Source organism: Panicum hallii, chromosome 9 (genome assembly GCF_002211085.1).
Source record: "Panicum hallii strain FIL2 chromosome 9, PHallii_v3.1, whole genome shotgun sequence".
Taxonomy (NCBI): Eukaryota; Viridiplantae; Streptophyta; class Magnoliopsida; order Poales; family Poaceae; genus Panicum; species Panicum hallii.
In genome coordinates this window covers 18,539,163-18,552,694 of record NC_038050.1, presented here as the reverse complement: position 1 = coordinate 18,552,694, position 13,532 = coordinate 18,539,163, and positions in this window count along the sequence as shown.

The window sequence follows — 13,532 nt, the reverse complement described above, 5'->3', positions numbered from 1 at the left end:
ATTGAAACTAGGCATGTCCTTAATTTGGGTTCCATCAAATTCTAGACACATGCATGCATATAAATTAAAAAAATGTATTTCTGATATTAAATAGGGCTGGAACATGATCAAGGACCACTTGCCTTCGTTAGCAAACTGCTGCTGCTCAGGAAATTCTTCAAAGTCTTGACCCTGCGGATCCTCGAACTGCGCACCGTCTAATGTCGTACACAAGCACATACAAGCAAACAAGTAAAACAAATAAGAAACAGTACACCAAACAATGTAAACATGGCAAAATAATATTTTAAAATCATTGTATAAGTCGTAAGGATCGCGTGAGCGCAAGAATCGATGAAATCGGAGTTAAAACGGAGAAGTTAGGGCTAAAACAGGGTCCAGGGGCTTATCTGCGAAAGATTTGGATCTAAAAGGACCTAAAACAAAGAAACCAGGGGCTAGATCGCAATTAAACCCTAGACAAAGGGGTTAGAACGCAAAACCGAGGGGTAAAGGACGGCGGGTTCTATTTTGGAAAACTACAGGGGCCTAAACAGAAGAAAAAGGACCTAAACGCGAATACTTTTGAACTGAGATGGAGTGCGGGTTGATTCCGGAAAAACATAAGGGCTATTTTGCAAAAGTGGCACGGTTGACCGGTACTCCGGTTGGTTTGACTCGGGGGTCAGATCGATAGATCCAACGGACGGGCGGCACGGGGCGGCGCAGGCACGGCGGCGGGGCACCGGCGGCGAGGCAGGGACGGCGGCTGCGGCGGCGCCTCGCCGGAAATATGCGATCTCGCGCTTCCGGGCACGGGTTGGCCTTGGGTTTGGTCGAGGAGGTAGAGCACGGCACGGGGAGTCCAATTAGGGACTTTGGGATGGGCTAGGGCGGCTGTGGGCGGCGGCCGGCGGCGAGGGGCGGCGCGGCGCGTCGGGGATTGCCGTGCGGGCGCGGAAGAGCGAGAGGGAGAGAGGAAGGTGGCCGGAAAGCTTCCTCACCACCACGTGGTGCTCTGGGGATGGTCGCTCGACGGCGGGCGGTAGCGGTGCGGCAGTGCGGCGGCGGCGGCCCGAGCTCGAGCGGCAAAACGGCGGCGGCGGCTAGGGTTAGGGCACGAACAGCTGCGGCTTGGAGAAAAAGAGGCGCGGAGTTGCGGCGGCTTAAGTAGTGGCGGCCGCGGGTGCCTAGGCGTGCGGGCCTGAGGTGGATATGGCGGCGGAGATCTCGCGGGGGGGGCGGACTTGGAGCAGAGTCCAGGTCGGGCGCGGGGAAGGAAGGTCCGACCGGCGGGGCCCACGCGCCAGAGAGAGAGAAAGGGAGAGAGTGCGAGGGAGGAGCGGGGGTGAGCGGGTTGGGCCGTGCGCGCGGAGAAAAGAGGAGGGGAGGAACCAGGCCGCGGCTGGCTGGGCCGGAACGGGGAAAAGAAAGAAGAGAGAAGGGGGAGGCTGTGGGCCGGGCTGCCAGCGAGGGAGAAGAAGAAAGGGAGGGGAGGAGAAAAGAGCCGGTTGGGCTGGGCCCAAAGGAGAGAAAAGAGAGGGAAAAGAGAGAAGAACAAAAAAAATTCAAAAAGGCTTTTGAATTTGAATTGAAATTTGAATTAAAATTTAAATCCAAATAAACTACAACCAAACAAACAATGCAAAGAGCATGAATGCACATATCATATATTTCCCTTATATTTATTTTTATACTTAAGGAAAATTGTTTATCAAAAACCCTATGACTCCTTTAACCTATCATGTTATTCATATTTTTTGTACTTTGCAATTTTTTGTACTTTGCAAAATTTAGGGTGTTACAAAAACCAGGGGGAACTTGCTGGGCTCCGAAAAGCTCGTCCACTGGTCGTCGCGGGAGAACGAGATGGGGACCTCCGACCAACGGAGTGGTCGTGGTACCGCCGGCTCGACGGACATGATCTCCCGAAGAAGCAGCTTCTAGTCCCGCCTGGAGCCGAAATCCCCATCACCCCCGAAGATGACGTTGATGGTCTTCGAAGCATCCTGGAACTTCGGGTTGCGCCCATGGTCCTCTTGGTCGTCATCCTCGGTCTCTTTGTCCGCGGGCTTCTTGTTCTTCTTACCACCGCCGGAGTTGCTGAACATCCTCCGGAGGTGATAGCAGTCGATGGCCGCGCGATTGCCACCTGGATGCGATGGGCACTTCTTCTACAGGAGCTTCTCGAACTCCTCCTGCGTCGTCGACTTCTTGCCCCGCGAGGGACGATCCATAGCCGCGATGATATCATCTGGCTTGCGTTTTCGGGGTGGACCCGAATAGTCCCGCTGGCCTTTGTCATTGCGGTTGTCATTTGGGCGCCTCAGATTGCTATCTTGGCACCGCTGGAACCGCTCCCACATCTTCTCCTCCTGTTCGGACCAATCGTGCATCATATCACGAAGGCCCGCAACAGTCTTCGGCCTGTTCCGCCCAAAATCCCTGTAGATGCCTGGGTCGGTGATGCCGTTGTAGAAGCAGTCGATGATGTCGTCCTCCGAGATGTTCGCGATGGTGGCAAGAACGTCGAAGAAACGATGCATGTAGGACCGCACGAGCTCGTTACATTCCTATTTACACTGAGCAAGATCATGACGAGTACCTGCGCGAGCAATCGCTCCCTGGAAGTTGTTGATGAAGACCCTCTTGAGCCGCTCCCAGGAGTCGATGGAGTTGTTGCTTAGGCTCTCCAGCCACGTGAGCGGTGCAGGGTCCAAAGCCATCGGGAAGTAGACGACTTTGGTGATGTTCGAGCCCCCTGCGATCTCAATGGCCGTGGAATAGCAACGTAGCCACTACTGAGGAGCCTGCTTGCTATCGTACTTGGTGATGCCGATCGGCTTGAAGCCCTCAGGGCACTTGTAGCTACTGAAACGTGCGGAGAAAGCTAGGAATCGGTCGCTACAGTCAGTACCTTCGGTTTCAACTTCTTCACGGACCTTGCACCTGGAGGAGATCACGGACCGCGCGTCACGGCCTTCATTAATGTACTGGCGCAAGACTTCCGAAGGAGGCCGATGATTGGCCTGCCGCGGGTTACCCCCTGGAGGTGGCTGCTGCCTCCCGCCAGGGGCCTGGCTCCCGCGAGCGTTGTCGTTGTTGAGGCTTGGCTGGGGCCGAGGATGTCCGCCGACCGTTTGGCTGTGGCCCTGGCTGCGGCTCTCGCCCACGCGCTCATCCCTAATGGTGGACGCCGGGTTATGCTGATCCAGCTGGATCCAGGCACTCTGCGCGGAAAGAAGTGCTTAACGCACATTCGGGTCATTACTGCGCTCGAGAATGGCCGTAACCCTGGCGATGTTAGCCACCGGAGTCCTGATGCCTCGTTCGCTTACGGCGGCGAACTCAAGGTCAAGCTCGCGATGCATACATCGCCTGCGCTCGTTGACCCTTCGCCGCCGGATTGTGCGAGCCCTGTTCCTGGCCCTCCATGCCACACAATCGGCGTCGTTCTCGTCGCCGGTGTTGGCTGTGACCTCATCTTTGGAGACCGCTTCAAATTGATGATGGGAAGATCCCCATCGTCCTCGCCTTCTTCTGCCATTAGCACCTGGCGGGAGGCGAGCTCATCGGAGCTCGTGTCGACTAGTTCTGTCGACTCCTCCGCCACGGTAGCCAACGGCCTACCCTCCTGGAAAGGCAGAGGCTCGAGGTGGGCCACAAGTCGATCCTCGGCCTCGAGTAGATCGGAGAGCTTCATCCCCTCCAATTTACGTAGCGCCCTTCGGGTGTGGAGGTGATCATCATATCACTGGCGCCCAAACTACCCGAGGCCCCCCGACATGCGGTGGCTTCGAGCCCTCCAAGTTGGAGCAGAGAATCTAGGTCCCCCTCTGATGCAGAGAAGGACTCAGAGAAGTCGGCCCCCTAGAGATCAGTGGCCAAGTTGCGTGAACCGAGTCGAGATTGGTTACGCGAATCCTTAGATTGGAACGAGTCCAACCCAAGGGAAGTTGCCGCAACGCTGGATGAAGTCGAGCCTGGAGCAGACTCCACCTCGATCTTTGTTGTGGAAGCATGGGTCGACAAGTGGTTGAGATCGTCCACGAACTTGTCGAGGTCGCTGCGGGGATCCGCAGCGGAAGTCTTTGGCTTCATGTCGATGAGGAATCGACGGAAGTTGCCTGCACCATCTGCGATGCAGACCCACAAGCCAAAAACAAATGTCGTGCCCTGAGAGGGAACTGACCTGGAGAATTGGAAAGTTGCCATCGAGCTCGCCGGTGGATCTTCGACACGCTCCCCTACCTGGCGCGCCAGCTGTCGGTGTTTTACCGGCTATCCACTGAGGGATATACCCAAGGTGGTAAGTTTTAGGTGAGGAGACGCCGAGATCAGGAACTCGAACGTGCAAGGAACACAAAGCTTAGACAGGTTAGGGCCGCAAGGCGCGTAATACCCTACGTCCTGTGTGGTGGTTTGTATTGCCTTTGGTGTAGTTTGATCTGTAGATCTTGTTTTGAGATGGGTCCCTGCCCTCCCTTATATATCCGGGAGGCCAGGGTTACAAAGATACTAACCAACTCCAGCTAAGAATCATATCAGAACATGTCTCGGGTAGATTCCTTCTGTATCGGTTAGTTCTATCTCCTACTTAAACGGGATAAATAAGAGATAAACAAGATAAATAAGAGATAAGATGGATTTAATCTCTTCAACCTCTTTAAACTACATTATGTACACAGTCCCGTGGCCCCGGGTCTGACAACATGGCCAGCGGTAGGGCGGGTGTCCTTTCCGGCGCCGTGGCCTTCCCTTCTAGTGCCGCGGCAGGGGGCTCTGTGACTAGGAGTGCGACGGCCAGGGGCACCGGGGCCGCTCCCCTGTCGGTGTTTTACCGGCTGCCCACCGAGGGGTATACCCGAGGTGATAAGTTTAGGTGAGGAGACGATCGAGGAGTAGAAAAATGGGCATGGTTTTAAGGATGGCGACTGAGATCAGGAACTCAAAGGTGTAAGGACCACAAGATTTAGACAGGTTCGGCCCGCGATGTGCGTAATACCCTACGTCCTGTATGGTGGTTTGTATTGCCTTGGGTGTACATGTTCTGTTTACATGAATCCTAGTCCAATACTAGCCAAGGAATCGTACTCGAGTACAACTCGAGTAGTTTCCTTCTATACCGACTAGACCTACTCTCACACGAGTAGAGAACAATATAAATAAGAGATAGGACAAGCCTTGTCTCTTAATCCTATTTGAACTACATTATGTACACAGACCCTTAGTCCCGGGTCTGACAAGCCCCCGAGCTCTTCGTAGCTGAGTACTGCAGGCTTCTTGAGTACTTTCGAAGTAGTCTTCGACTTCTTTTGAAGCTCCGTCTTGAAGTTCTTCTTCGAGTACCTTCTTGGTTGCATACAAGCTATGAGGTGCTCATGTCCCGAATTAATTCTCTGGTATGGTGTGCGATTGAAAAATCGCACTCCATATGGAGTAGCCCCCGAGCCTTAGGTTTAATCGGAGAATCAGGCTGAGGGTCACATTAGTCTTGTATCTTTCTTACTTATTTTTCAAATAAATTCGAAAAAATAAGTAGTCGATGCCACGTATCCCGCAACCCCCGAGCCTTGAATCCAAATCTCTCAGGTTTGGAAATAAGGATCTAAAGGTCCTGGCATGCAGTGAAAAAATATTCCTATGATAAATAACTGGTGTGGTGGTACGAATGATGGAAGTTAGATCTAGAATTCAAAAAACCCCTTTTTTCAGGACAATTAACCCTAAAAAATGATTAATCGAATATTTTATCTAAACAATCCACCAAACGACCCCTCATCTTCCGAATATTCCCTAAAGCAACTCTTCAACTTCGAAACAGTAAAACTGTATCCGGCCGCAGGTTATTTAACCCCACGGTAATGCCAGGTAACATCCGTGCTTCCAATCATCAATCCGCCAAGAAATTTCCGAACCCCCCAATCAGAGCCGCACTCCGCCTTCACCCCCTTGAAAAAGCCCCAATCCAGCCAAATCTCTCTGCCCCTTTCTCTGCAGCCCCCGAGCAACTCGTGGCGAGCGGATCTAGAAATGGCGCCCAAAAGATCCAACGAGAAAGATTGGAAGGGGAAGGAGTCGCAGACGTCGTCTGGGGAATGGACACACAGTAAGTGCTCCAACAATGATCTCATGAAACTTGTTTCCGAGGGTTTGCTTCAAGAAAAAAAATCTTGTCAACTGGCGTCCCTCTTTTCACGAACCTCTTCCCATGGAAAATGTAGATGAAATCGTCATATTTTACCATTTTGCCAAACGGGGTTTGGCCCTCCCCTCTTGCTCCTTCTTCCGAGGCCTTCTTTATTTATACGGACTTGAGCTCCATCACCTCAACCCGAATTCAATTTGTCACATTGCCATCTTCATCCATTTTTGTGAAGATTTCCTTGGAATTGAACCCCACTGGGATCTTTTTCGCTCCTTTTCCAAGCAAAACCGCAACTCGCTGCCAAAAATCCATCCACCGTAGGGGGCGCCGGCATCCAACTTAGACAACAAGCCGGCGATAGGTACATTTCCTACAAGTTCCCCTCCAATATTCCAGGATGCAAAAGCCATTGGTTCTACATCAGGAACCATGCCCCCCAGCTTCCTGAAAAATCCGAAAACCCTCTGTCATTAGGCCAGAGTGGAACAGCGAACTCTCCAGAGGAGACCTGGACCAAGTCGATGAGTTGCTTGCCATCATAGCAGCTCATAAAGAAATATGAGTGACCGGAATGTCTGTGATGTTTTTCTTCTTCAAACGCCGGATCCAGCCAATCCAACAACGCCACACACTAGGCTTCGAGTACATAGGCGCTGAAGATCCCTCTTGGATGTGCGCAGAGGAGTTGATTGATGACGTCACGCTCATCCGGGTCAAGCGAGTGGTGCTGGATGTGAACGTAGTTCCCTACATCCCGTAGTTGTTTTCTGCGCAAAATCCTCCAAAACCAGTAAGTATTCGACTACTTTTTAGAACAAGCTCTGCTGTTCTGCCACTGCTAACTGAAAATCTTCTGCAGGGACACACAGAGTTGTACCGGAGCTATCCACCACAACCCGACATCCCCCGACCAGACCACCTTCTTCCCAGCATCGCGGCAGAAGCAAAGAGGGCTCAAGCATCCAAAGCTCAACCAAGCGACGAAACAACCGAAATCGAGAGCCCCCTAGCGGAAAGGGAAACTAAAGGGAAGGCGAGAAGGAACAACTCTCCCAGACCATCTGTGGAGTTGGCCAAAACTCTGGCTTTGGTAACGCAGGGTCATCGGGTTGTGCGCAAACGAAAAGCACATGTAGTCGAATCCTCCAGGTATGAAGTCGTTACCTTGTTGAATTGTCAAATATCAAAATTATTGCATGCTAACACTATCTTTTTTACAGTCCTTCTGCTTCTTCTCCCGACCCCAAGCGCCAAGAGGTGGTCGAGACCGGACTCACTGGGAATGATGTTCCAGCAGATGAAGCCACAGAAACTGCTAGGACGGACCCGTCGACTACTTCCGCAGGAGTAGTAACCATTACCGTGGCACGCACCGCGCAACCAGCTGGTGTGACCCCACCACCAGTAACGAGTACCGTGGTTGAAATACCACGGGCTCTAAGAGTAAAAATGTTGTCATGAAGAAAAATTCACTATCAGTGTAGATCTTTTCTTGCATAATGTAGATCCTATTCTTTTCGACTTGTGTAGCAACATAACTAATTCTGCTGCATCAAGTCCGTAACTGACATGAGGTATAGGCCAAAGCCCACCGCGGGTACTCCAGCCCCCGAGGAACTAGCCCTGAAGGAGGACCCAACACTGCTCGACCCAACACCCCCCGAGCCCCAGCAACCCGAAGCCGGAGCTGGTGGTGAACAACAAGTCGAGGCCACTGATGCCGCTCCTGCAGATGGCATAAGTAAGTGTCTCACCGCCCACGGCTAGCTGCTTATACCACAGACATCATGTACTGAATGCATCTTGACTTGCAGGTACCCAACAACCATCAACTGAAGATGCTGCAGGGACCACAAGGCGCACTGACGAGCTGCTGGTGTCCGGGAGTGGATACCAGAACATCATCACCACAGATCTAGTGGATGATCCAATCCTAACGGACAACAACATACGATACTTTAAGAAGATCTCCAAAGAAATGTACAATTTTACCCTGGTAAGGTATGATTACTCTTCTGCCAGTATACGTTGTCGAGTTGCTTGTCTTAATCTTCCCCCTCATGCAGGATGTGATCAAGCTCTCACAACAGAAAACCGAAAAACTGAAGGCAGTCGTGAGTGGCCACCAGGAGCTCGTTGCAAAGGAAAAACGCATCTCAGAAGAGCTGACAAAGAACATATATCTTCAGAGAGAGCTCGACAACCTGAAGCTGGAGCGGACGCGAGGAACGTGGCTCCTCAAGAACAATCTCTGCAATCTTGAGAGGGTCAATTCTGAGCTCCAGGAACAACTCAAAGAACAGAAGAAGGCGCACCAAGGCAAGCCCTTTCTTCCCTTGAGTACTTTCACTTAACAATTTATCTTGAATTCTGAAAATATCTTCACCGCAGAGCTTAGGAAAATCTTAACATATAAAGAAGAGCTGCTTACTGACGTGAAGAATATACTGTATCACCGTACAGATGACGTTGAGAGGCTGCAGAAGGTAATCGCCGATACTGAACAACAGTTCACCGACTACCATCAGCAGATCAAGACGCTGAGCGAAGAGAAGGAGCAATGACAGAAGGAGCTGGAGGACCTCAAGCGAGCCGCCCAAAAGCTTGTGGACATGGTGCACCCACAAGAAGGCAGCGAAGCAAACGAGCGGCCCTTGCTGGAGCGACTTCTCGGAGTGCTGCAGAAGGTCCTCAGTTTCCTCCCTGAAGCCCCCATCGCGTGTGTCAGCCATGCTCTTAGCTTTGTAAAATCCTTTTGGCCGGAGGCTCAACTAGAGGCGTTCGTGCAGGGTGTGGCTGTGGAGTGCTCTAAAGAACAATTCAACGAGTACCTCCAAGAAGCCCAACCTGTAGCAGAAAAGATAGTAAAAAGTGTACTACAGGATTGAGATGTAGTAAAAACAAGTACTCTTTTCCTTGCATATATTTGTCTTTGATGTCTCCCCTTGTATGTGCCTTATGACTGAATTATCATCCAAGTTCAAAGCCTAAGTAGTAGACACTACCCCAGGTGCAGCGACCCTATAAGTAGTCAAAGCAGCTCCGAGTTGGAACCCATCCAACAAGTTAGATATAACCCGATCGAGCAGGTCTAACCAGTTAGGAAAGAACGCGAGCATCGTCGCGTGACTGCCGTGCTTATGGCAAGAAGTCGAAACTACCCTGAGTGCAACGACACTGGGCATAGTCAAAATAGCTCCTCATGTGAGCCCATCCAACAAGTTAGGTATAAACCGATCTAACGGATCTAACTTGTTGGGAAAAATGCGATCGTCATCGCAAACGACCATCAAAGGTCATGGAAAGAAGTCAATTCATATAAAACATGAACGTGGCCGTAGCCTCCATAAAAACTCATGACAAGAAGTCGATTTATATAAAACATGAACATGGCTACAGCCTCCGTATGTTAATAGAAAAAATTTACATTCCAAATTTTGTGACACGTGGCCTCCAAATTGATTTGGAAGAAAAAGGCCGCCTGGGTGCCCGGAGAACAGCTATCCCCGCACATTTTCTCATGGGTATAACTTGCTCAGGTTCTGAACATTCCAAGAATTTGGGATACCTTGGCTCTCGGGGTATTGTAGTCGATACGACCCCGGTCTTGTAACCTGCTTGACGGCGAATGACCCTTCCCACCTCGAGTTGAGCTTGTGTAAGCCGGACTCGTCTTGGATGCGACGTAGGACCAAATCGCCTATACTGAACGACCGTTCTCTCACGTTGCGGTCGTGATATCGCCGGATCCCCTGCAGGTATCGTGCTGACTAGACAAGAGCGGTGCAGCAAGCCTCTTCGATAGAATCAAGCTCTAACTGCCTTGCTTCGTCCGCCTTGTCTTCATTGTACATTTCAACCCTTGGGGATTTCCACATGATGTCGGCCGGTAAGATAGCTTCAGAGCCGTAGATAAGGAAGAACGGTGTTTGTCCTGTGGCTTTGGACGGCTGAGTTCTGAGTTCCCAGACGACATGTGGCAAGTCGTGTATCCACTTTCCTCCTTTCTTGCTATTTTCTTCATAGAGTCTTTTCTTGAGGCCATCAATTATCATGCCGTTCGCCCTCTCGACTTGACTATTGGCCCTTGGGTGTGCAATAGAGACATATTTGACCTCGATGCACGCATTTTCACAGAACTCCCAGAACTGGTTGGCCGTGAAGTTTGACTCCAGGTCCGTGATGATGGTGTTCGGGAAACCGAAGCGATGCAGGATATCGGAGATGAAATCAACGACTCGATCTAGTGTGAGCTTGGCTATCAGTTTGTACTCAATCCACTTGATAAACTTGTCGATGGCCACCAATACATGGGTGAAACCGCCTGGCGCCATTTTGAAGGGCCCAATCATATCAAGGCTCCAGCAAGCAAACAGCCAAGATGGCGGTATCGTGATGAGACTGTGAGCTGGGACGTGAGATTGCTTGCCAAAGAATTAACAGTTTTGGTATCTCCGCACGAGGTCCTCAGCATCGGATACTGCGGTGGGCCACCAGAAACCAGCTCTATATGCTTTTCCCACCAGCATTCTTGAAACTGCGTGGTTTCCGCAAACGCCCTCGTGAATCTCCCACAGTATGTCGTAGCCGTCTTCTCCCGTGACGCACTTCATGAGTACACCTGATCGTGCACCATGCCGGTAGAGTTTATTGTCAACTAGGACGAAACCTTTGCTTCAGCGCATGACATGAGCTGCCTCTGCGCTTCTTGCATCCATCCCCGCTGGTAGTCTTTGGTCCCGGATGAAGTCGATATAAGCCTCTGTCCAGACCTCTCCAAGCATCATAACCTCCCGATCGGGCTGTTGAAGGCCAGCATCGGTGGTTACCTGATGTGAGGGCTTGATGGATGGCTGCGTTAATTCCTGGATGAAGACTCTCACTGGAACCTGTGCACAGGTGGATCCTAGCTTGGATAGTATATCTGCGCCAATATTATGCTCCCGTACCACATGATGAACCTCCAGGCCGGAAAATTTCTTTTCCAGCTTGCGCACTTCTTGTACATAAGCGTCCATCGTCTCTTTGTTGCAGTCCCACTCTTTGTTGACTTGCTGCATGACCAGAAGTGAATCACCGTATACAAGAAGTCGCTTGATGCCTAGTGATATCGCAAAATGTAGCCCGAAAAGTAAGGCTTCATACTCGGCTTCATTATTGGATACCTCCCAAAGGATCTGGAGGACATACTTCAGCTGTTCACCCCATGGAGAGATAAATAGGACTCCAGCACCGCCACCATCGAGCTTAAGAGATCCATCGAAATACATGGCCCAGTGTTGTCGACTGGAGTTGGGACTTGGTTCTCTCGCCACTCGGCCATAAAATCGACCACAGCATGAGACTTAATTGCAGTGCGTGGCTTGAAGTCGATGGACAAAGCCCCCAGTTCCACTGCCCACTTAGATATACACCCCGTGGCATCTTGATTGTGAAGAATATCCGCCAACGGAAAATCTGTAATCACAGTGATCTTGTACTCGTCGAAGTAATGGCGCAACTTTCTCGATGTAATCAAAATTGCATATAAGAGTTTCTGAACTGCCGGGTATTGTACGTTGGATTTAAAGAGTACCTCGCTGATGAAGTACACGGGCCTCTGCACTCCAAACGCATGGCCTTCCTCACTGTGCTTGACTACAATGGCGCTGCTGACAACGTGAGTTGTCACCGCAATGTAGAGTAGTAGATCTTCTCCCGGCAGTGGAACTGTAAGGACCGGGGGAGACTGAAGGTGGTGTTTCAGATCTTGCAGGGCTCGCTCGGCCTCCTCCGTCCATTGGAACTTGTCTTGGCGTTTCAGGAGCTTGAAGAAGGGTAGTCCTCTCTCCCCGAGTCGGGAGATGAACCTGTTCAGGGCTGCCATACATCCTGTTAGCTTCTGCACATCTTTGATTGTGGCCGGAGCCCCCATAGCAGTGATGGCCATAATCTTCACAGGGTTGGCTTCAATTCCCCGGTTACTGATGATAAACCCGAGCAATTTCCCTAATGGTACTCCGAAAACGCATTTAGTTGGGTTGAGCTTCCACCAAAATCTGCGTAGGCTGCTGAACGTATCTTCCAAATCTGCAATCAGGTCGTCGGGATTCCTGGTCTTAATGACCACGTCATCCACGTAGGCTTCAATGTTCCGATGCAGCTGATCAGCAAAACACATCTGAATCGCGCGCTGATAGGTTGCTCCTGCGTTTCTTAACCCGAAAGACATAGTTTTGTAAGCGTACGTCCCAAACGTGGTGATGAACGCGGTTTTGATTTGATCCTCCTCCTTGAGCACAATCTGGTGACACCCCGAAAAGCAATCAAGGAAGCAGAGGAATACACAACCCACAATTGAGTCGACAACTTGATCGATGCTCGGTAGCCCGAAGTGATCCTTCGGGCAAAGCTTGTTGAGATCGGTGTAATCAACGCACATTCTCCATTCATTATTCTTTTTCCTTACAAGGACGGGATTAGCTACCCACTTTGGATGGATTATTTCTTTAATAAAGCTAGCCGCAAGGAGTTTAGCTATTTCCAGTTTAATTGCCTCACGCTTGTCGTGAGCAAACCTTCGAAGGCGTTGCTTTTTGGGCACAGCCTGTGGGTCTACATTCAGACTATGCTCGATCAGTTCCCTGGGCACCCCTGGCATATCCGCTGGTTTCCACGCGAATATGTCTCAGTTAGCCTGAAGGAAACTGACGAGCGCGAGTTCCTGTTTCTCATCTAAACCTGCGCCGATAACGGCGGTCTTGGATGAGTCACCCTCCTAGAGCTGGATCGACTTGAGGACCACGTTGCTGGTCGACTGGATGATCAACTTGCTGGCCTTTCTCGAAGGGATGTCCAGCCCAGCTTGGGAGGGCTGCTATGCGGCCGCGAGTACTTCCCCTGAAGCATCTGGCACACGCGTAGTTGAAGCGTACTGGATCGTCTTCTGGTTGCAATCATATGACTTCTTCAAGTCGCCTCCGAGAGTGAGTACTCCACTTTGTCCTGGCATCTTGAGAAGCAAATAAACATAAAGCGGCACTGCCATAAATTTGGCGAGTGCCGGTCGGCCCAGCATGGCATGATAAGAAGATTCGAAGTTGGCAACTTCGAATTTGATAAACTCAGTGCTGTAATTCTCCCTCGTGCCGAAGGTGACTGGAAGAACCACCGTGCCAAATGGGTGCACCGCATTACCTGGGATGATGCCGTAGAAAGGAGACTTGCTCGGAACCAGCATGTCCATGAAGTCCAGACCCATCTTTCTCAAAGTGCTAACAAAGATGAGGTTGAGACCACTCCCGCTGTCAATGAGCACCTTGGTGAGCCTGACTTCTGCCACCACCGGATCCAGGACCAAGGGGAACTTACCGGGCTCCGAGAATCTTGTCCACTGGTCATCGCGGGAAAATGAGATGGGGACCTC